Raw genomic sequence first — 22,238 nt, forward strand, 5'->3', positions numbered from 1 at the left:
ACCCCAAAATGATTGCATATAAAAACCCAAATGGAATCCAGAAGTCTAACAACTTAGCTTTTAAAAATCCATTATTTCTTCCAGACAGAAGCACTTAAGGGATCAGAATGGCTTATTTCAGGATACATATTGAGAAAGCAGCAGAACAATGGAGTTTAGCACCCAGAATCTCATGATCAAAGATTTGTGAAATTAACAGCTACCATACAGAGGAGATGTAGCCTTCAAGTGCATTTAGAGCACTCCTAGGAGACGCACAATCTAATTGTGGTTTAATTACCTGCTGCTGATAATGGTTTTTCCTCCTAGAGTTTGTGCTACCCAAGGTCCATTTCTATTAGCCCTAGAACTACACAGACAACTAGGATTGTCCAGGACACTGCTGCTGTAATGATTAAAAGTAGAAGAGGCAGGCCATGCTGAATTCATTGCATCTCAGAAGGTGTAGCACTCAACTTCCCCGATAGCCAATTAGGCTTAATTGCATAGAATATCAGACCTCACTAATGAAATTCGGCATAGATAGCTTTAGCATCGTAATGATTACCTGATCTCAGAGCGAGAAATTGAATATGTGGGGAGAGCTAATGTTTTATCTTGCTTTCCTGTAGCAATTCTAGTCAGGGCAAACAAACAGCTTCTGTCTCTAAAGTAAAGCACTTACAGACAAAAGGATGCTACCTAATCTGAGAAGATGAAGTGATAGATACAGAAAACAGATGTAGCGAAACCGACAGTGTAGGCCAGGATAGATAACAGATGCTACAACCGCCAGGCAGAGCGCAGAGAACCAGAGATTTGTGCCCATCAATGTACTATCTCTATAGATTTCTGGTAAACAGCACAGTGGAGCTTCTTTTCCAGTCACAATGGGAAAACATGGCTATTCTCTTTTGCTAATTTGAAATTACTATCCAGTGATTCTGTTATTACTACCACAATGTGAGTCCTGTAATAATACTTTATGAATGATATGAAATGACCCATAATCTGGTTACCAGAGTTAAAATGGAAGTGATATCTAAAGGTTTGACTAGATTCAAGCTAAAGTGGACGCAGAGAGAACAAACTGACACTGTGAGGGAAACCCTGGGCACATTCAGCATGGGCAATTCTGCTAGACAATTGGATCGGGCAAAAGAAGAGGTGATTGGTCAGAGAGAAAGGGAGAGTCTTGATTAGGACACTCTAGAGGCAGGAATAAATCCAACACAAGGTCCTTGATTGGATATTGGTTAAAAAAAGAAAGTTAAAAACCATACGTCGGTGATCACAACTGTTTAGGCATGAACTGTTCACATATGAGGCAGGGTCTTGCAGGAAACAGATGTCAAACTTCAATGAACTCAGCCCTGAATCATTTCCTGAAGAGACTGTTGAGAGGTATGGGCAGGAGGAAAAGAAGCCGTAGATTGGTGACAATTCCATGGCTTGGCAGAGAAGCCACCATCAGCCCCTCTGAGAACTGAAGGAACAAGCTAGAAAGAGTGGTGAGCCACAGTAGTTACTGAACAGGTGCTGTCTAACAAGAGACAGAGTGGCAAATGCAGCCAATACCATATCACTATTTGGGGTGGGGAGGAAGAGGAGAACCACCCCAAGTGCTCCCAAGCCCCCTGATTCTTGCTAGTGTGCCCTATTGCCTCCTGGTGTCTATGGGCACCTCTCATTGGTTGACCTTCATTGGAATCCTGGTTGAGGCAGTCTGGAGAAGCCAGTCTTTCAGGGATCGGAGCCCAAAACAGAGAGGAGTGGATGAGGCATCTGAGGATGGGGAGCCAGGGGAAACTAAAGGCACAACTGGGTACTTAGAGTGGATTACAGAATTATCGCTAATTGTTAGGTGCAATAATGGTGCTGTAATTATCAGAGAATGAATGGCTTTGGGTGTTTTTTACAACGCATGCTAGAGTATCAAAGGATAAAGTGTCACGATGTCTCACATTTGTTTTGAAATGGTTCAGCAGGTTAGGCCAGTTGAATAAAATGCATGCACGAAATAAATATAGAAACAGGCATTTGGGGCCTTTATGCTCTACCAGTGTGAGCTTTGCAGAGTCAGGCTCCAATTACATTGCACACAAAGAAGTAGGTTTTGTTCCTTTTTCCTAAGCCCACATGGTAGAAGCCAAAACATGACATTTGTATGTGTCTCATCTACATACTCCTTTCTCATTCATGGTCATATTTCTTGGTGTTTGGAATAATCTTCTATCATAGAGAAATTAATTACATTTTAAAAGAATAAGGAAAGCTGTAAGGGATAAAGAGAATTATCAACAAGTTGTACAGGAGTCAGTTCAAGAAAACTAAAAGAGCTTTTAACTAATTTAACTTTTAATTTAAACTACATCATGCTGTATTTCATATATTGAAGTTTTAAAAGTCAGCTAAACATGGTATAACAATGGCGAGAGAATGGGAAGGGTGCAGGGAACTGGAGGATGTAAAATGAAGTTGGTACAGACTATAAGGGATGTGTAGAAGCATCAGTTTGAGCCTCTCCAATATGAATAATTAATACCCATTCATAAAAATGAACAAATCAAACCCCAAGTGAGCAAAAGAAGTAACTTTTGAAAGAGCAGAAATAAAATATTAATGGGAAACAGGCAGTCAGTAGAGGAAATTAGCAAAGTCAAGGTTGTTTCTCTTAAAATATAAATACAATTGATAGACCTCAAGACAGACTAGATAAAATAAAACAACAGAAATGAGTGAAATAAGAGATGCATACTCAGATCTTGTGGACATTAAAGATAAAGGAGTATTATGAGTGCTGTTGTATCTTGTCTCCTGTGTGTTATAACATCTTTGATGGCTGTGGTAGTTTGAAAGAAAGTGGACCACCAAAGGAAGTGGCACTATTAGGAGGTGTGGCCTTGCTGCAGTAAATGTGGGGGTGTTGGAGGAAATGTGTCATTTTGGGGGCGGGATTTGAGGGCTAATATATGCTCAAGACACTATCCAGTGTCTCAGTCTACTTCCTGTTGCCTGAATATCAACATGTAGCAGCTCCTTCTCCAGTACCATGTCCACCTGCACACTGCCATGCTCCCCACCATGATGATAATGGACTAAATCTCTGAAACTATAAGCTGCCTCTTCAATTAAATGTTACCTTTAGAAGAGTTGCTGTGGTCATTGTGTCTCTTCACAGCAATAGAACTCCTAATTAAAATAATGGCAAAGTTGTTTTGTCTTATTCCCGAGCACCTATGTGCCTTATAATGACCCATGTAATTTCTTTTTGTTACCAGATGGCTCCACAGCTGGCTTCTACTTCAGCCTCCTGATCTTGCAAAGAGACCAGCAGACACCAGCCCCAGCCACCTGCGCTAAGCTGACTCCGGCCGCGGCAAAATGCCACCCCATCCTACCGCTATTGAGTTGCAGGTCCTGATCGTGCCAAGGTGGAGCCAGGGCTGTTCCAGTCTTCCAGCTTAGAAGCCCTGTACCCAATATGTGTCTCCCCTCTGAAATATGATATTCGTGTCAGCAGACCGCCATATGCTGTCTCGAGCGGAGTAACGGGAGACCCACACCTCGACTTATTTTCTCCTCTCCAGTGAAACATCTCAGAGAAAGCTGCTCCATTCGCTATTGTGTATTGAGAAGAACTTGCCAAGATCACACAGCCACATGGCTAATAAGTGCTTGAATTGAGCTACACACTCAGACAGCTGCGTCCAGGTTGTACTACACCCGATGCGTGAGTGTGACAGGGTTGGGTGGCTTCTGTGCCCCATGTCCTTGTATCGCATTTCTCCACAATGTATGGCACATGGAGAATTGCACATTCACTGTCATTGGATGTATGAAAGACTATAAAAGTAATAGGAGGACATAGGAGAGAGAAACCTGGAAGCCACTCATAAAGCCAGCCCAGAAAAAATTTCTACAAATACTACAGGGGCTTTGTATCTAATTGTTAGAGTGTTTGGATCTTGAACTCAACTTTAAAATGTATTACATCCATCAGTTAAATAAAAGAGTCAACAAATGACAGATCCTGTCTTTCAATACAGGAGTTGTGAATCCTTCAATGCAAGCCTTAAGAGTTTACATAATCAATGTTAAACTGTATAACAGACTTCAAGAGCTTCAGGCGATAAGGATGGATGTGGAGTAGTTGGCAAGAGGTTCTTACAAGTTGATTCTCGAATAGAATTAGGAAGAACAGTATTTAGGTAGAGGAAAAGAAGAGGGGAAATTGTTTATAGATATAATAGAAATCACATGAAGAAATAAACAGAGGTTTTGGTGGGCAAGTGGGAAGGAAGCTTGCTTTATATTAGAGGATTTGAGATTAGAAAGAAGTAGGATGAGGGCTGGAGCGGTGGCTCAGAAGTTAAGAGCACTGACTGCTCTTCCAGAGGTCCTGAGTTCAATTCCCAGCAACCATATGGTGGCTCACAACCATCTATAATGAGATCTGGTGCTCTCTACTGGCCTATAGGACATAAGTAGGCAGAATACTGTATACATAATAAATAAATCTTAAGAAAAAAAAGAAAGAAGTAGGATGTGCTTGGCTACATGTCTATTGCTGTGATAAGACACTATGTTATGACCAAGACAACATTTAAAAAGGAAGCATTTAATTGAAGTTTGCTGACAGTTTCAGAGAATCCGGCCCTGACCAGCATGGTAGGGAGCTGGCGGCAGGCAGGCATGGCACTGGTGCAGTAGCTGGAACTTACATCTTATCTGAAAGATGGAGGCAGAGAGAGAGAGAGAGAGAGAGAGAGAGAGAGAGAGAGAGAGAGAGAGAGAGAGAGAGAGAGAGAGAACATGAGCCTGGCATGGGCTTTTGAGACCTCAGCCCACTCCCAGCGACACACCCCTCTAGCAAAACCACACCTCCTAATCCTTCCCAAAACAGTTTCACCAAGTCGGGACCAAGCATTCAAATTCATGAGTCCATATGGGCCATTCTTATTCAGACCATCGCAGGTGTATTATTTGTTTCCATTCCAGTGAAGGTAGAATGGAGCACAGTGTTCACAGGAGGTGGAAAGACATAATGAAAATACAAAACACTAAACATGCCTTGCAAAAATGAAAGGGGTAATGATATTCAGATGGATTGAAAGAAAGGCCAGGAGGTTATTAATGGATATCCAGCAACATAAAGAAGGATGCTATGGAAGAGAAATGCTCCTCTCACTACCAATACTAGAAAATGTGGAATGAAAAATTTATGAGTGTTGGGGGATAATAATGTTAAAAGGAGAGGGGTGAGAGCAATGCAATAGATTGCTTTGAAATGCATGAAAAATGGGGACTGGGAGATCATATTAAAAGATCCTGAGGAATATATGCTGACCTGAAAATAAAGCGCTGGAAGAATAGGAAGACAATACAAATTTCAATCCAGTGGGAGGGATAAAGCAAACAATCCAAAGAGAAGGAAAGCAAGAGCCTCTGGGACCATAACAATAGACTGCACATTTATCTGGGTATCCATGGGACTTGGTTCTAGGACCCCTTGTAGTTACCCTTTGTGGATGCTCAAATCTCTATATGCATATAACCTACATATATGATTTGTGTATAACCCGCACACATCCTCCCACATATTTTAGACTATCTCTAGGCTACTTAAAATATCTCACGCATTTTCAATATTATGTAAATAGTTTTTATGACATACTGTTTATAGAGTAACAAGAAAAAAGCCTGTACCTCCTTAGTATAGCTGTGCTTTTCCTTAACTAATGGTCCATCTCTTATTGGTTGACACCATGATGCTAATTCCACAGACATAGAGAGATGACCTTAATTGATATGAATGGAGGGCCGTCTCTGTAAGGGTGAGAAGGACACGTATCAACATTCAGTAGTAGTTCCTTCTGAGCTTGTTAAAAGTAGGGAAGAAGGGAAATTGGTGGACCTATGAGATAATTTCAAAAGGTTTTCATCTACTCTACAATATGATTGATTGATTGATTGTGTGTGTGTGTGTGTGTGTGTGTACACATGTGTGCGTGCAGAGACCAGAGAACACTGGCTATCATCACTTATCACTCGTCACCCAGTTCCTTTAAGACAGGACCTCACACTGAACTTGAAGTTTGATGTTTCAGCTGGGCTGCTGGCCAGAAAACAACAGAGATCTGTGTTTCTGTCCCTCACACCCAATGTTGGGTTTACTTGCATATCCATGCCATTTTTGTTCATTTTTGTTTTGTTTTTTTGAGACAGAGTTTCTCTGTGTAGCCCTGGCTGTCCTGGAACTTGCTTTGTAGACCAGGCTGGCCTCAAACTCACTGAGATTTGCCTGCCTTTGCCTTTTGCTGGGATTAAAGATGTGCACCACCGCCGCCTTGTGCGAGGTTTGTTTGTTTGTTGTTTAATGCGGGTGTTGGGAATTCAAACTCAAGTTCTCATGCTTACACAACAAACACTCACCCACTGAGCTATTTCCTCAGCCTCCAATAATGTGTTTCTTATAAAAACTAAAATAAATATATGTATCTCCCTGTTAAATCTCAGGATAAGCACATAGATGGCGTCATTCTATAATTTGGTGATGCATCATTAAGTATTTGGAAAGCTTCGGAGTCCACGAAACCTGAGGCGAAGTGTCTGGTTTGGTGTCCCTCAGGCCGAGTCTCCTGATGTTACTTTGCACATTTTCAACCCTGGTGGGAATCCCCTAAATCATAATGATGAAGATGTTATGGGAACTAGATATGGCGGAAGAACTCAACCAGGACTCAAAGATAAGTATCTTCTTCTGTCATTAACTGTTTAAAACTCAGGCAAAAGCTGTAGGTGAGAACTGTACCAGGAAGTCAAGGTCTAGGGGATTCGTTCTGCAGTCTGTTTATAGTGCCCTCTAGTGGCGGCTCTGCGGAGCTCTAACGTGGCCCTCGAGAGGACTGCTAATTTGGTATTTATTTCAAAGCAAAGATGAGTTCGGCTTCATTTTCATATTTAAGGACTATGAATAGTGCTCGGATATTTTAATTTTGTATTCATCTTCTTCAAAAAAGGGATTGTCTGTCATTTTAAATGCATTACAATTTTTTAGATAAATTCTACTAAAACGTAGTAGATTTAATTGGTTAAATCCATACAAGTAAAATGTTATCAATATACTACTCCAGAAGTGTTGTACTTCGTGAGAATTCCTTGGAAAGTTTTCAGTGCCCTCACATGATTAAGCCTCAAGGGAACACTGAGATAATATGAATTGGTTCTGGTTCCATGTTAATCTGAATGGTGCTAATTCTTTGATGTTGGTAGTCAACAACCCTATAGTTAGATTATCGCTCATTGTGTTTAAAACTTAATCTCAATCTCCTTGGAGATTAACCCCTTCTTAGCCAGTGGTTTTTAATTGGGGGTACATGCTAAACCTACCTAGGTAAAGAAGTCTAACACAGAGATATTTAGGACTCACCCAAGCTTGCTTCAATAGGTGCGTGTGTATAGATCAGAGGTCGGCCTTCTTGCATCTCTACAGTCTCACATTGAATCAGGAACTCACTAACTGGTTAGACAAGCCCTGACATCCAGGGCCTGTCTTTCTCCAGGCTGCAGTACCATGGCTGCAGACACGTCACCGTATCGAGCTTTTACATGGGTTCTGGAGATCTAAACTGGGGCTTTCATGTTCTTAGCAGGTGCTTTACTGATTGAGCCATCTCCCTAAGCCCTCTTGTTGCTATTCATCATATAGTATCGGTACGCCCTTAATATATGTTTGGAACATTCTTGGTGTAACGTATACACCAAACCTCAAGAGTGTGCTATGTAAAGCACTATTCTTTGTGTGTGTGTGTGTGTGTGTGTGTGTGTGTGTGTGTGTGTGTGTGTGTATCAGATATAACATGTGCTGGCTTTGAAAATTAATCATCATTGTCCTTACAGACCTTTTGTCTAAAAGTTTTTGAAGGTGCCCTTGTTCTCATCTTGCAAACCATAGAAATATCAAAATTCTCAGTTGTATAATTCTTGTTAGGAGCCCTCCTCAGACCCGGAACTTCTAAAGTCACCAGTGTCCAATGTATCAGTTGTAGATCCATGGTGTTTGCTCCTCATTCTGTTGGTCAGGTTCTGCCGTTCAGGCCAGGCCGATCTGTTCGGCAAGTAATTGCTGTGTCTGAATGCTGTGATCAATTCAGGGACTTCCAGAACCCGAACATTGTGTTTGAGGTACTGCTGTGAGATCTGGTGCCACGAAACGCCTCTGTTGGGCTAAGTCTCAGTATAGGAATTTCTTTCAGAGCCTACCAGAGTCTCCTTATCAGCTTCCTGAAGCACGAAGCTAAGACTCCCTCATTGCTCCCAGGTAAGCAAGCGGGCACACTTCTGGGGCGTTGCCGAGGTCACCAGATACCATCTGTTCTTGTTCTGTGTTGAGATCTTGTTCTGATCAAGAGTCCTTGTTTAAACGCTCTCCGTGGGATCTCTTGCTCTTTAGCAATGATTTCTTGTACGTTTCTTCTTGTGAATGGAATGATGCAGACTTCAACCCGTCCCCAGTTCATTTTGACTCCCTCTGTACAGGCAGAGGGAAGTTAGAGGATGGGGTGGAGCCGGGAGCAGGTTAGAATTCTCCCCGTCAGAGGGGCAGGGAGAAGTTAGGTTAGATTTCTGAAATACCAAACAGGATACTCCACAGCAAGTGTCTTTTTCCTCTTCCCTCACAACTGGTGTCTCTAAGTTGGCATTTAATTCTGAAAAATCAATATTATTGCTAGAAAGTGTTTACTCAATGACAATTGGAATTTTATTTCATTTTAATTTATAGAAAAAATCTATTATTTATTTCTTATTCATTTTAATATCTTTTTTTTTTTTGGTAAGTTAAAAGCCAATAGGACAAAGGAGAGCTTGTTTAGCGGTTGTCATCTGCACGTCAGAGCACACTTCCTTCCACACCGTATCCTTAAACAGTGTCATGTTTATGTGACCTCCCCGAGAGGTGCTACCCACTCACAGTCCATACTGTGTGAGAAACTAGCCAATAAATACATTTTCTTCAAAACAAACCCCAATGGAATGACCTTCCACTGTATTTGCATTGGGAATAACAAGCCGTAGCTGGCATTTGCCCTGCTGGCTCTTTGTTTCCTGGTATGCTGTTGCTGTTTGACCTCCACACCACTACTCAACTCATGGAAGATTATGCCCAGAAGTGTCATGATCATAGAGGAAAATATGTTTCATGGAAATCTTTAGAAATAAAATATTGGAGAGTGTCAGTTTCAAATGCAGTTTGGTTATGGTGAAAGCTGGTTTGAAATGATGAAGGCTCTTCTGAAAAGATCCCACGCCAGATCTTACCACAGACAAACTGATTTGTTCATTCATATCAAATATAACTTCACAATAATTTTATTTCCGAAAGTTTCCATGGGCTACATATGCACGACACCTGTCTTTTCCCTCCATTGGAAGGCTTTGGAGCATAGTTCTCTAATCTATGTGGAGACAAACTGCTGGGGAATATTATTTTCAGATGTGTGACTTTTGTTTACTCTGCATTTGTTTAACCCTGTGACGCTGTGATTCTTTGCCTGTCTAAAACACCTGATGTCCGATGTGACAGCATCACGCTGTGCCCCAGGCTTCGACCGCCGGGGACCAAGTAGTAGAATCCAGAAGGTGCTCAGAGACCCATAATGTCAATAATCCGTACATCCGTCCATGCCACATGGGTCGTGGGGAAGGTGATTGGCACAGCCATGGTTAAAACTGCTAAAGTAAGAGCGACCAGACTTGTCTAACAAGCGGAAAACCTCCTTTGCTCACGATGCCCATCAGCAGTGCTGTGTCGGAGACATCGTGCTCCTCAGAGCTCTGCCCGTCATGGGATCAGAGCACGTGGAACATGAACTGGCTGAGATCATTTTCAAAGTTGGCCGAGTTATCGACCCAGTCACAGGAAAGCCCTGTGTGGGGACCGCCTACCTAGAAAGTCCACTCCGTTCAGAAACTGCTAACCCAAGGTCTCTTCCACCTAGGGAAGAAGGAGCCCAAGGGATTTCTGTCTTTATGTCTCCTCTCTGACTTCCACCACTAGATGTCCAGTTTCTCTTCTGACATGAATGAAATAGTAAAAGTAAATGAAACAACAACAAAGAAAACCACCTGATGTGTAATAAAGAGCCTACCGCCCCATCGCAAGGCAAGATCAGGGATAGGCTGGCAGGCAGAGAGTACAAACAGAAAGAAAACTGAGGAAGAAGAGGAGCAAGAGAACAAGGAGAGAAGGGCACCAGGGACCAGCCACCCAGCTACACAGTAAGTCACGGAGAAAGAAGTAAAGACATACAGAAGTAAGAAAGGTAAAAGCCCAGAGACAAAAGGTAGATGGGTTAATTTAAGAAAAACTGGCGATGTCCCCAGTTAGTTCCTGGGGCAGCTGAGGATAGGGAACCTGAAATGGCCCTATCCTATAGCAATACTGACGAATATCTTGCATATCACCATAGAACCTTCATTTGGCGATGGATGGAGATAGAGACAGAGACCCACACTGGAGCACCGGACTGAGCTCCCAATGTCCTAATGAGGAGCAGAAGGAGGGAGAACATGAGCAAAGAAGTCAGGACCACGAGGGGTGCACCCACGCACGGAGACAGTGGAGCTGATCTATTGGGAGCTCACCAAGGCCAGCTGGGCTGTGACTGAAAAAGCATGGGATAAAACCGGACTCTCTGAATGTGGCGGACAATGAGGGCTGCTGAGAAGCCAAGGACAATGGCACGGGGTTTTGATCCTACTTCATGTTCTGGCTTTGTGGGAGCCTAGCCAGTTTGGATGCTCACCTTCCTAGACCAGGATGGAGCGGGGAGGACTTTGGACTTTCCACAGGGCAGGGAACCCTGACTGCTCTTCAGACTGGAGAGGGAGGGGGAGAGGAGTGGGGGGAGGGGAAGAGGAGTGGGAGGAGGGGGAGGGAAATGGGAGGCTGGGAGGAGGCGGAAATTTTTTTTTCAATTAAAAATAAATAAATAAATAAATGAAGAAAGAAAGAAAGAAAGAAAGAAAAAAAAAAAGAAAGAAAAGCTGGCAAGAAACAAGCCAAGCTAAAGCCAGGCATTCTTAACAAAGAATAAACCTCCTGGTGTGATTTATTTGGGAGTTGGGTAGTGGGTGTGATTTATTTGGGAGCTGGGTAGTGAGCCCCCCAAAAGCCAAAAGAGTAAAACATCGCACGATAGCAAACAGGCACCTCTGCACTGAACTCCACGGTGCAAGGCTTGAACTCTAGGACCACCAAGCTTTATATCCTAACTCTCCACCTACAAGCAGCAACTTAAACTCTCTGACCTCAGCTGTCTATGCTGGAAAATGGGCCCGAGTGTGGTCCTTAGGGTCACTGTGAGGACTTGACTACAAGACAGAGCTTCCTAGTTTGTTAGAACATACCAAGAGCTAGCCGCAGCTGTTACTGCCCTGCTATTTTTAGGCCCCGGGAAGACATCCTTCCCTCACAGAGATCCAACGGAAGTGTGATAGAAACAAGAAACCATACATAATATGGGATATAATTAGAAAATGACAAGGTGGCGGCCAACTTTTGGTAGGAGGCTCAGCCATCTTGTTAGGAACTGATGGTGAAGCGTGTTGAGAAACAACCTTTTGAGCCTGGCAATTACAAGACAGCAAGTGATGGGAATGTTCATTTCCACCCCTCCTGTGCTCACAGAAGCTCACGGCCTGGAAGCGAGAGCTTGCAGCATGTGAAGGTTTTGATTACAATCTTCCAATGAGAAGCTAGGAAGCCTGGTGCCTTCTGAGTAGCGCATTAGGGGCCTTTCCTTTACAATTTGGGTTGCTTTTGGCCTCCGTAGTGCAGCCTTCTGATACAACTAAAAAGGATCGAAACTAACAATTTAGGAGTATATCTTTCCCATCATGCCTTTCTTTCCAATCATTTTCTATCCTTGCCCATATTTTGAATAAGATAAAACAAAACTACCCCTTCCTTCCTTCCCCATCATGCCAATGCTACCAGTCTAAGGGAACAGTTTTTATTAGTGTTTCTGCTTGTTATTTGCTGGTTCATAACTCTTTCCTGCTTACTGGAGGCAGGGGACTTTATCTTCTAAGAAGCTCATCTACCCACATTTTCCTAGGGAGCCTTGGGTAGTGTCTTATTTGCTTAGTAGGACCTCTGGGATATTTTGCCCGTTGGTCATGTGTCACCCTAGATACTGTTGCCCTGCCCAGGCTCTGGGTCTCAGATAGAGAGAGCTTCCAAATGTAGACAGAAAATGGCTGCTTTCAGTCTTCTTTGGAGCAGTGATGGTGTCTCCATGGAGTCCAAACCTGGTCTGTCTGTGAGCCTAGGCTGGGCACCTGGTGCCAGGAAGACCTGGTACCAGGAGGACCTGCTACTGTCTTTGTTTCTCCCCTGTGGAGCCCTCAATTACAAAATGTCTCTTTCTTGTTTCTCCTTCTACTCTCTGCAAATCCATGCTTTAGAATATACCATGGGGACACCGTGTGAAGACGCATTGCTGTGACTGGTGTAATAAAGAGCTGAATGGCCAATAGCTAGGCCGGAGGTATAGGAGGGACTTCTGGGGGCAGGGAGGACTCTGGGAAGAAGAAAGGAGAGACACCAGGAGCCATGGAAAAAGCAGGATGGGGGAGGTATATGACAGAATATAGATGAATAAAAGCAGGGTAATTTAAGCTATAAGTACTAGTTATAAACAAACCTAAGCTATAGGCTGAGCTTTCACAATTAATAAGAAGTCTCTGTCATTATTTGGGAGCTGGTTGCTGGGACAGAGAAAGACTCATTACATAGACAGCCTTTCCGTCAGCCCCATTCCAGCCTTCCCTCCAGGCTGTGCTGTCTCACCACAAGGTTTGGTATACTTAGGGTGTGTTCTTCTCAAACTGTGAGTCTTCTTGGGACAGCCAATGAATGGTGTGCCTCTAAGTGGGCCGCTCTTCCTTTGAGCTGGACTCAGCCTCACTCACTCTGTGACTGTCTAGCTGGACTCCCAAGGTTCCTGACTCTAAAAGCCACGTGAGTGAGAGTGGCTTCTAAGGGAATTTCTCAGTCTCTCCGTGGAAAGCTGATCTACCTTTGGTCTCCACACTGGGTCCTTCACAGGTGCCCCTGAAGCTAGGGGATTTCTGGGGAGCATGAGGCAGGACAGTAACGGTTTTCGTTGGCTCCCAAAGAGCAGCAGATTCATTGCCGACTACTGGCCTTGTGAATGGACCCAACCTTCTCTCTCATTGTCAGCCTGCTTTGAGTATCCTCAGATTTGGACCTTAGTCTTGGCTTTCTGGTATCTATCTGGTCAGGTGGAAAAGGATTTCTAGAGCAGCAACTTTGGGCCCTGTCTAGTTCTTTGTTTTGAGCCCTTGGACTAGACACAGTATCGAGTGCCAGCTCTTCCTTAGGTCTACAAGGAGCCCAGGTCTGAATCATATGGAGCTACGCTCCTCCCACTGTGCCCAGATGGCTGACTCAGCCTTCTTCGTTCACTACCAGTTCACCAAATGGGTCAGAACAGGAAAGAGATGGCCTATTCAGATGGGTTATTCAAAGAGGACTACATACAAAGACCAAATGCAAATGAAGGGTTGGTCTTAGGAAACTACAGGGCTAGAGGAAAAACCTGTCTGGCAGCAAGAGTTGTTATTCAAGGGCTACTAGACAAAGAGACAAGAAGATAATGCAGAATTCTTCCAGCCTCTTCTAGGCCTCTTTGAGGGAAGTGATGGTCTTTGGCGTGTCTGGAATGGCCTTTTAGGGGGAACCCAGGGAAATTAGTTATCCTCCCACCCATCTCTCTCTTTCGCTGACCTCCTTGGAGCCACACATTGGCTGGAGCCACATGGAAGCGAGAGCACCTACACTGTTGTTGATGCAGCAAACGGAAGACACGGGCCCCACTTGGGGGTCCCTGTAGTGTGGAGAAAGACAAAATAGCGGGTTTCTATTTGGGAAGCTAATCTAAAATTTATCAGGTTGCTTGTGTTTTGGCCTCCCCCAGGTATTCTGTACCTACCAGATCTTCACATTCCAGTTATGTAGGCAGCAGCAGTTATTTCCCTTCCAATGGTATTTCTCTCAACAATCATTAAGATATAATGACGGCTGCATCTACTGGACCAAATCCTGGTGATTATGTCTTTCAGGATAGGATGCTGTCCTTTCTGGATGGGCAGGCTCCAGAACCATGGAGCAGCTACCCCTTAGCCACTGTAAGGGGGGCTGTAATCCTGTATGCTGGAAGCCCTGGCTTCTTTTCTAGATCTTGCTCTGATTCCTTGAAGCCAGCCAGTGGTTAACAGAGGCCAGAGCTTACTTTCTCATGCCCATCTTCACTGTTCTGGTAGCAGAATACTCAACCCTGGGGCCATTTTTTGTCCCCCTCTTCCTTCCATTGGGGAGCTCCGTCAATTATGTGTATTTTCAGCTTCCTGGGCCTTATCTGTGTCAGTTCCTTCCACTGATAGTTTTAGCCTCTGGACTGAAAATAGCAAATAGCTTTCCTGTGGGCCTCCAATGCGGCCTTCCTATCTTGGTTCCCTGAATTAGTTTTAGCACTAAGAGTCCAAAGCCTGGTCTCTTGGACAGGGTGATGTTCCACAGTCACTGAAAGTGGTTTCTTCAAGTTGGGTTCAGCCTGGCCTGATTTCTCAGATCTTTTCTTTGTCTTCCTGTTCTGCCTCCTGCAGCAGGTTTGCGAAAATCTTGCTTTCCTTTTCGCTTATCCATGCTTCTGTTCTTTCTCTGTGTCCCAATTGATCTTAAGCAATTTTTTAAAAAATGCTTAAGATCAATTAAGATCATAATAACAACTAAGCATTGTGTGTTAGTCAGATTGAAGTTGCTAATAAGGACATCAAAATCCCACCTCCTTGCCCTCCCCAGGCTCCGAGGGAGTTCCACTGCCTTGCTCAAGTATACTTAAGAGCTTCCCTCCCTTCAGCAATACTTTCTAAGCCTCACCACGTTTTTTCAGTACTCTACTGTAGTACACTCTCGGCCAGGCAAACTACCAGTTTCTCCTGGTCTATGCAGGTCCTGGAGCCTAGGAATTTTCCAGTCAGAAAGTCCAGTCATTGCTGACTCTTAGCACAGGAGGCCCCTGAGATTGCACGTACAACTTCTGAAATACAACCTCAGATTATGATTTGTTCCTCCCCCAAGCTAATTCCAAATAAAGACGTGGATGCAGGTTATTTATTTGTGAGATAATGCCAGGAAATATGGTCATGGGACTGATAAGTGAGACAGGAAAGGGGAAAAAACAGCCAAAGATTTTGTTAATGGGAAGGTTACCACTGTGGATAACTAAAATCGAATCCTGAAAACCATTGAGAACACATCTCAGAATTGTCCCCTTGGATGGGAAGGAGGTTGAGGCATTTGTCTGTCCACTTTTGTCCTTCTCTAGTGGCATATGGATCCTGGTGTGTGAATTCTCTAGCATTTCTTGGAGCCATACAGTCCCTCTGGAAGGAAGCAGAGAGGTTTAAAACCTAAAGCAACCATGTAAAGCTGACTTCTGAGCTGGGTTTCAGTCCCAGGACCACAAACAGATATGTTTTCTAATGCTGTGCGTGGGGAAAGTAGATAACATGCTAATCTTTTAGAGTTTTGAAAATTAAATGCTTTCCACACCAAGCCACTTCTCATGGTCTCTAAGGTAGGAAGAGAAGTGAGTTTCTGTTGGCACATAAGAGTTTATAACCTCTGCAGAAAACACTGGCTTAGCACTTCCTGAATCTTCAGTGTTAGGATTCAGAACCCGGTACCAGGATGGAGTTAACTGGAATCTTAGGATTCCACTTCCTCAAAAGAGATGCCCATCTGTCAATGTCACTGAAAATGCCATGGAGTCTTTGGAAAGAAAAAATTTACTGATTTGCATTTTCTGTGGAAAGAAATGCTGGCTGAGTCACGTGAGCAGGGCTACCAGTTGTTACCCGTACTTCTGATTGTGCTATATACGGTACAGAAGCCCCAGATCCCACAAATGTTTGGCTGAAGAAAAGAAGGGAAAGAAGTTTCTAGATGAGTCAAGAAAGGGTGGGAGTGGGAGGCAGGAGAGATAGCCATTAAGAGAATCTACTCTTGCAGAGGACTGAGGCTCTACTCCCATCATTCCCATGTCCCACAATTCCCTTCAACTTCAGGGAATCCAATGTCTTCTGGGCACTGCCCACATGTGCTCAGACATACACACAGGCAACATATCCATACACATAAAGATAAAAATATGTTTTTTGTTGCATGATATATTTAAAGAATTTACTTATTTATTATGTATACAGTGTTCTGCATGCGTGTAGGCCAAAGAGGGCACCGGATCTATTGCAGATGGTTGTGAGTCACCATGTGATTGATGTAATTTAAACTCAGGACCATGTGCTCAACTATGTTCATAGCAGCATTATTTGTTATAGCCAGAAGCTGGAAACAACCTAAATGCCCTTTGACCAAAGAATGGATGAGGAAAATGTGGTTCATTTACACAATGGAGTACTACACAGCATAAAAAAATAACATCTTGAAATTTGCAAGCAAATGGATGGAGCTAGAAAACATCATTTTGAGTGAGGTAACCCAGACCCCGAAAGATAATTATCACATGTACTCATTCATAGGTGATTTTTAAACATAAAGCACACTAGTCCACAAATCACAATCCCAGAGAACCTAGACAACAATGAGGACCCTAAGAAAGACATACATAGATCTAATCTACACGGGTAGTAGAAAAAGACAAGATCTCCTGAGTAAATTGGGAGCATGGGACCTTGGGAGAGGGTTGAAGGGGAGGGGAGAGATAGGGAGGGAAGCAGAGAAAAATGTAGAGCTCAACAAAAATCAATTTTAGAAAAGAAAAAAACATACCAAATATTCATAGAATTAGGATTGTATGCCTGCCCCCCCCCCGAGAAATCATATCTTTCCCAGGCTGGACTTAAGTATCCGAGAATGACCTTGAACTTCTGATCCTCCTGCCTTCACTTCATCACTTCAAGGGTCATTTATGACATCATAGTACTAAAGAGAAATGGTATAGATGTGACTATTTGATGATTTTATTATGCCACAAAAACTTTAAGTCATATTTTAAACCATAGTTTACATTTATTCTGTTTTACTGTGTGTCCAGTGATATGCTTGGGTCAGTCTATTTAATCCAGTCTTGAAGGGGTTAATGTTGATGCTCTGTCCTTTGTCGGGTCTAGACTTTCCTCCACTGGATAGGCTGTCAGTAGGCTAGAAAGGAAGAAAATTTACCAGGAGATATGTAGTTCATAGGTATAGAAACTGAAGTACGAAGGATTCAAGACCTGGGTAGGTCACACATTAGTGCTAGAAAGTGGGTGGCAGACTCCTCCTTCTAAGGACAGTCTAGCCTCCACCTTCTGAACTTGGCCATGCTAAGATGAAAGCTGAGTTTTGAGGGCAGTTCTTTCTGGGAAATGTAGTCCAGAAACTTATTCTCAGGAACAGAGTTTTATTTTGTCTGTGATTGACACTTATTGAGATACCTTGGTTGTTGGGGTGCTTCATGTAAGTAGGGCGGGTCCCATGAGTGATCAGATGGACATCCTTAATGGATGCCTTAGAAGCCCCTCTGTGGCTTCCCCTTGTGTGTCTCTTTAAGGCAAAGAGAACAGAAAATACATAGTGGGATTGCAAGAGAGAAGGAATCATTTATTCCATTATTTCATGAGAAATGATTTAAAACATTCTACTGTGGCATCTTTAGTGGACAGAGAAGAAAAGTGATAAGGATAAACCTAAAAACATTCAGACCCACCAGCTTCTGTGAAACAAGCCATTTTACCACCTAGTAGTTAAAAGCAATTAGTATTTATTACCTCGGTATCTGGGGTGGCTTTTCTGAATGGTTCTTTTGTAAGTTTGTATAAGGGGGCAGTTAAGATGCTGCCAGGGCTGTGGGCCTCTGAAGCCCAGAACACCTCTTTCCAAGGTCATTTATTTCTCCCCAGGATGATAGGTTTCTCTCCATATTGCCCATCTTCTTCTATGAGGGATTAAGAGAGGGAGAGCTAGGAAGAGTTCACAGTACGTCTTACGTTACCTTGGAAGCATGACACCTACATTTCTATGGTATCCTATGGGCTTTAGAGGTAGCCTTGTCCGATAGGAAAGAGAAGAACACAGGGCATGGGTGCCAGAAGATGAAATAATTGTGTTTCCACTGTGTTCTGTAGTCCTCAGAGATTTACCGCTTTAACCATAACAGAATGTTTGCACCTTCCCCACTTGGTAGGGAAGAAGGATAGAGACATTTTTGAATTCTGCTTTGAAAAGGAATCTGCTCATACGAGTTGCTAATGGCTGAGCAAGTATACGCTGTTAATGGGTTGTTTGTTTTGAGTTAGCTTGCTAGCCCAGGTGCTACCCTGGAGGAGCTCAAGGTTGATGCCAGAAGATACAAACAGACTCTCAGCATCTCAAGATGTGCCTGAGTCCAGACATCAGTGAATGGGAAAGATAACCGAGGCAAGATATCGGCATTCTCAGAATGTGGCTAACCTTTTCCAGCTAACCAGAGCAACCAAACAGATCTCCACTGATGCCTTTGTCCCCTCCCATGAGCCTCCTGCAGAAAGGAGATGGAAGTTTCTCTAGGGTGTTAACCAAATTCTTTCTTAAATTCTAACTTAAAGACTCAGCTTTTACCTTTGCTCATTGGTGTTTGTGGTGATGTTTCACTGGTGGTCTCCAACTGTGCTTGTGTTTCCAGACTCTGGGCATCTTATGCAAAGACCTGAAGAGCCAAACTCAACGTGGTAAAGTAATACCAGACTGAATACATGAGCAAAGCAAAGGTTTGGAATAATTACACCTCAAGACAGCAGTGGGCTCTCGGTGAGATTTACTCAGGAGCCTCGGGTTACTTTATGGGTTTAGGAAGAGGCAGGAGAGTCTGGTTGCTAGTGGAGTGTGGGTGGCTTTCTGTTTTGGGGATAAGTCTGAGTTATGTTACACCTTCGCTCACTGTCCGTGCCCTTCCCCATGCATCTGATTTTAATCCTATCCATGGCTACTCACGCATAAACATAAGATGTAAATAAGGTAATTTCCCCTAAAATTTCACTTACAGGACACAGTTTGCTTTGCCGAGAACATGTCTCAAACCAGTCCAGACTAGATTGGCCCACTGCCACAAATTCCAGTTTTATCATAATGATCATAAAAGAGAAATTGCTAAGGCTTCTCGGGAGCTGTTGGGAGAGAGCATCCAATTGCTTTGTTTAGAGAGGAGTGTGTGCAGCCGGATGGGGGTGGGGCTCCAAGTTGCTGGCTAAGCTGTGTGTGTATGGCTCAAGCTAAGCAGAGTCACAGGTTTGTAAGCTACACTTAGAGTTGCCTGCCTCAGTGTTTGGAAACACGATCTCTGGTATCCCGGTTACTCCAAAGCCCTGAAGTTTTACCCCATCACAGTCCCAGCTGCCCAGCATCTTGCTGTCTGCATCAAGCCAGGTGGATGACAGTCCTCATGCACCATTCCTGAAGCATAGCTCCTTCATACAGTTCTGCCCCATCTGAAGCACAGCTTCTTAGCCTCATACACAACGCACAGTGATAGGAAAACTCGAGGATGTCTATTTAAAGGCCCTGTTGTCTAAAGTAACATTCAGTGCATTAAGAACATTTTTAGTTTCCTTGCTCTTGAAGGAGTCAGCATTGCTAAGTTTTCTGCTGCTACACAGCAAGCGTCCTCTTCTGGTGTGGGAGGCCCTTCTGTCTCTGTGTTGCTTTTCTTGGTTAATGAATAAAAAAAAAAACTGCCTTAGCCTGTTGATAGGACAGAATGTAGGTAGGCAAGAGATGGAACTAAAGCTGGGAGAGAGAAGGGAGGGGTCAGACAGACACCATGGAGCCACCAGAGTCAGACATGCCGAATCTTTGTTGGTAAGCCATTGCCACGTAGTGATATACAGATTAATAGAAATAGGTTAAATTAATATAAGAGTTAGCCAATAAGAAGTTAGAGCTAATGGGCCAAGCAGTGTTTTAATGAATATGGTTTCTGCGTGATTATTTTAGTTCTGGGCAGCCAGGATGGAGAAGCGGTCTCCTCCTTACACTCTTTCCCTGGGTTCTTAAGTAGAGAGTTTCAGACTCTTCTCTATGTCCCTCACCAGGAGTGTTCCTAAAGGTTCTCAGCCTCCTGCTAGCCTACTGGGTGTTCAAAGTCTACTAGTTAATGCTTTCAGGGGTGTGCATCTCGAAATCTTCTCAGCTTCTAGTTTTTTTCCTTCTTCCAATGCCACTTCCACATTTCAGGGACCCAGTGTCTGTGCTCATTATCTTTTCTATGTAGTAAATCATTCCCAAACTTAACTGCTTAAAGTATTGTCTTTATTTACCAATCGTCTCTATTCGCTGTGGCAGACTATTACAAGGATGCGAATACTAACAGCCACTGACCCTTGGGGGCCATCTTGGTAGCTAGGACCATGTGAGTCAGAGCAAACCGAGACGAAATTCTAACAGAGTCCCCAGAGCTGGATGATGGTGGCTGAACTGTGAACTCCAGTTGTAAGGCTGGAGAGACTTCACATGAAGTGAACGGTGGGGAACTCAGATTCTAAGCAACACCTCATGACTGTGCAGCCTGCATAATCTTTTCAGGGCACGTTTGGACAGAACATACTCCTTATAGACTCTTAAGAACAACAATTTTCTATTGCTGCAAAGAGACACTATGACCACAGCAACTGTTATAAAGAAAAACATTTGATCGGAGCTTGTTAGGATGGAAGCCACACATTAGTCCCTGGCATCCATATATACAAAGATGTTCTGGAATGTTTGGGTGGAAGTTCTATCCCAAGCCCCCTTCCCTGGGAGTTGTCTCAGTCCAGACTACACCCCTGAGAAAGCCCACCAAATGATGATCCCTCCCCAGAGATGCTCAAGATCACTTCCACAGGGTATTTAAACTGCCCCCCCAGAGAACAAACACGTAGTTTTCCCGTCTTCCTTTCCTGTCTCCTCTCTGTGGGGCTGGAAAGCCATCAGGGAGTGTTTGTATCCATTAAACCTGGGCTTTTTCTAATTTTGTTTGATTTAGTCTGATTTGGATTATTGTGTCAGTGGAGAGGCTTATGGGGTGCAGAAACTTTTCCGGGATGACTTACCGTTTCAGAGGTTTGGTTCATTATCAGCAGGTGGGGAAGCATCATAACATGCAGGGAAATGTGGTCCTGGAGAAGGAGCTGAAAGTTCTACTTCCGGATCTGCAGACAGCAGGAAGAGAGAGTCACTGGGCCTGGCCTGGGCTTTTGAAACCTCAAGACCCACCCCCAATGACACACTTCCTCCAATAAGGCCACGCCTTCTAATCCTTTCAAATAGTGCCACACCCTAAGCATTACCACATATGAACCTATGGGTGCCCTTCTTCAAACCACCACAGATGTGTAGCCTTCATAATTATGGCTTCAGGTACTTTTCCTGTTGATGTTGATGCTGGATTCTGTCACCCTCCCCTAATTTCTGAGATAGCTTTTACTCTTTAGCCTAGGTTGTTCTAGTACTTACTATGTAGCCCCCAGTGGTCTCAACCCACATTAGTCTTGCTGTGTTAGTCTCCCAGTGCTGGGATTAGAGGCATGTGCTGTCAAATATGACTGTAGTTGTCCTGATAGACTGTGGCTATTACAGGTACTATGATGTTCCTTTCTGTTTCCAACTGAGCCTCATTTTCAAAGAATTTCTGTTCTTTTTAAAAAATTTTATTTTTGTAGGTGTGTGTGTGTGTGTGTGTGTGTGTGTGTGTGTGTGTGTGAGACTATCAGTATTTGTATGCATGTACCCACAGAAGCCAAAATAGAGTATTGAGCTGGAGTTAGAAGAGGTTGAGAACTACCTGATATGGTTGCTGGAAATGGAACTATGCTTTTTTTATTTTTAATAAGTAGTTTATTCTAGAGTCAAATTTGAGTGACTGTGGTCTATGCACACAGATTTAGGTTGCCCAGGTTCCATGTTCAACGTGAAAGCAGTTTCATGTAGCATCAAAGTTTTGCAGAACCAAGTCCTAAGTCAAGGTGAGTTTAAAAGACATTTCTGGCCACACCAGAGAGGCACATACAGCAAGATGGGAGATGCTTTTCTTAGATGTCAGGGCATTATCTGGTGAGTCTTAGATTTGGGGTTGTTGGACTCTAGTGGTCCAGCAAAAGTTCTTAATGGTTGAGCTGTGACTCCAGATCTGCCTGTTCTTTTAAACCCATTTTTT

The 22,238-nt window shown here is 43.5% G+C and overlaps 1 pseudogene; it reads left to right on the plus strand.

Annotated features, from left to right (window-relative positions):
* The first annotated feature begins 9,638 nt into the window (after positions 1–9,638).
* On the plus strand, positions 9,639–10,026 carry LOC142853031 (small ribosomal subunit protein uS17m-like; annotated as a pseudogene).
* The last annotated feature ends 12,212 nt before the right edge of the window (positions 10,027–22,238 follow it).

The sequence above is a fragment of the Microtus pennsylvanicus genome, chromosome 6 (genome assembly GCF_037038515.1).
Source record: "Microtus pennsylvanicus isolate mMicPen1 chromosome 6, mMicPen1.hap1, whole genome shotgun sequence".
NCBI lineage: Eukaryota > Metazoa > Chordata > Mammalia > Rodentia > Cricetidae > Microtus > Microtus pennsylvanicus.